Genomic DNA, 3,167 nt, shown 5'->3' with positions numbered 1-3,167 from the left:
ATATGGTTTAAAAATTATTAAATTCTTTAAACAATATATAAAGTTTGTCTTGTATTTCATCTTGATTCTCATCATATTCATTTTGCCACAATTTATTTGTTTCATTATCAACTAACAAATCATCTTCGTCAAGTGTTTTTATTATATTTTCAACCTCTATAGTACCTCCAAAATCATCTGATCAAAAAAAAATTCTATAAATACCTATAAGATACTTATAAATTAAATATATTTGAATAAAATAAAATTATTTTACCTGTATCTGTAAAATCATTCATAAAAAAATGATTTGGTTCATATAACTGATTTTCAATAAAACTAAATTCTATTAATGAATTGTCTTCTCTTTTTATAATATGTTCATCTCTAGAAAGTATAAACATAAATTTACATACATAATAAAAATACATATATATATAACTAACTCTAGAACTTTTACAAATTAAGTCTTGAGATGCTGCCCGTGTGTTAATTGTCTACGTTTTACAAACGTACATCATAGCAAATTTTTGTTCAGTAGCTTAAATAGTGTTCTATTAGTTTTGATATTCAAGTGAATTGACCTATTATAATACTTATAGGTAAGAAGATTAATCTGTGATTAAGCATCGTCAATAGTTGGATATTTCAATTTATAAGCAAAAAATGAGTATGTGAAATATCACAAATTAAAAATGCTCATATCTTTCTTAAAAATTAAAATATTGAATAAAAGCCAACGTTAAGCGCAGATAATGTTCTTACCTAAAAGTTTGATAATAGGTAAATTCTCTCTAATATCAAAACTAACAGCACACTATTGAAACTTGAGAATAACATTTTGCTATGTCGTAAATGTGTAAGACGTAGACAACAAATGTATGGGTCCTCTTTAAGCAAAAATTACATACATTTAATTAAAATGTTGACATACTTCAGTTATCTACCAATAGTTTCTTAATATTATAATATAAAAAAATTGAAAACTAAATAGTTGATTGTATAATTAAACATTTTATCAATTTATGTAACAATTAAAGCTTTACAATATTAAGGTGCCCACTGTCCACCTAATAAGAATTAAATACCTACTACTTAAATTTTTCTATAACTTAGTATAAATAATATTTAACCTATCAGCTATACAGCTGTATAATATATTACACTGTAGAATTATTAATTTTAGAACTAAATAAGTAGAAAGAAATAAAATAAAAATATTATCTAAGTTGCAACAAATTTTTAGTGGTAAATTAAGTACTTAACATCGATATATCATATTATAACAAATCTAATAAATAGGTTTATAAATTGACTTATATTCAATTAAAATTTAAAATTACCTCTTGTAATCTTAATAATAATATTCTATTCACCAACCCATATACTATAATGATACTAATTATACATTTTCAATAATCTAAATAAATAAGAAATATATACCTAATTTATTGAGGGTTAAATTAAATTCCTCTTTTTAACATTTCTTACTAAACCCACGAATACATATTATTTAATATAAAATGTCATACTTGATCAATTCTATTTTATTCGGCAATAGATTTTCTTTATTGTTTGTCCACGAATATAACTTATTATTCTGAACATTATTTGGTATGCATTTAGTAGTTAACTGCAACAGTGGAACAGCTTCTTTTAATTGAGACCGCATAAAATTTTTATTTTCCCAAAATATTTTGTTAGTTGATAATGGTTTTTTAATAGTTAGAGGTCTTCTTTGTTTCAGTTTCTTCGATGAAATCCATGATTTATTTGTGTTATATTTAAATGTGCAAACTGAGGATCTGGTTTTAAGGATTTTTGAACTTGAGAACTTTTTTTTAAATGTATCTTCATGAGATAGCCTTGTAAAAAGTTGAGAAGTTAATTTCTATAAAAAAAAAAATATATATATATATATAATTTATTTGTTGTTACTTTACACATAAATAAACACATTAATATAAATATAATCAGTATTTTTCATTTGAGAAGTTGATCGATCTATTGAACTAATTTATCCAATAAATATTTAATTATTATTAATAAATTCAGTAAATATTATGAAATGTTTTTTTTTTAAATAGTTATAGAAATTACATTATTAAAATTATTTTTATTAGTTTAGTAAATTAATTATTTAATATGAATCTATGGTATTAATAGAATGGTAGGATAAAATTATCAAAGCAAATAATAATAAATAATAATATATCTGCATTGTATAATTAGATCTAAGATAAGAACATAGCCATATAGCTAATTTTTTTTCACTCAAATTAAGATAATATAAAAAAAAGTAAGTTGTTTTTTCTAATTATGTCAAGTTGAAAATTAACAGCTAAACCAATCAAGTTATCTTTGTAAAGAAAAAAGAATATTTTTAATTAATAACAAAAAATTCATACTTAAAAAATAACTAAATAATGATATTTTTCCAAGTTTGTAATCATGTATATTAGAGGCATAGCAGGAGTTTACAATAAAATACAAGGAAAGAGTAGTTGACTCTCCAGAAAAATCTCCCCCTCACATGTAATTAATATGGAAATATAGAGGTGAATGATCAATTGTTTTTATACCTATAATGTTGTGTTAATATTTTGTTCTCTGGTATTTGAAAATATAAGTTTTATAAAAAGTACTTAAATATTAAGGATGTATCCATTGAACTATTATGAAAATAAATAAATTAAATATTAAATATTATGAACTATTATATTTATAAATTATAACATTATCTTATATAATGAGATATTAATTACCTAACAAGTTAAATTTTAATCATTTACTCATTAATGCCAATCACTGTAGATTACCATCATGTATGATACATTGATATGTAAAATTTAAGTTCTGAGCGGAGACAGTTTGTCAGTATGGATATTTTATATTATATTTATATTGTTATTACTTATTATTAATACGGTAACCGGTAAGTTGAATTAATTTTATAAAAATACAACAAAATAACTATAATCGTTATTGTTGGTTATTTAATATGTAATTTTGTCAGCTCAACATTTTACACATTTTTAACTACAAAATCATTTTAAAATTTAAAATTTGATAAATTTTGTCCAAAATTGAACTTTAAGAGGGCTCTAGTCGATGAAAAAAAGTGACTTTTAGACCAATAAGCTAGACAAAACTGAAAGAATTTGGTTTGACAGATTTTAATTTTGAAA

Source organism: Acyrthosiphon pisum, chromosome X (assembly GCF_005508785.2).
Source record: "Acyrthosiphon pisum isolate AL4f chromosome X, pea_aphid_22Mar2018_4r6ur, whole genome shotgun sequence".
Taxonomy (NCBI): Eukaryota; Metazoa; Arthropoda; class Insecta; order Hemiptera; family Aphididae; genus Acyrthosiphon; species Acyrthosiphon pisum.
The sequence above is the reverse complement of the archived record's forward strand: the minus strand, read 5'-3'. Positions refer to the sequence as shown.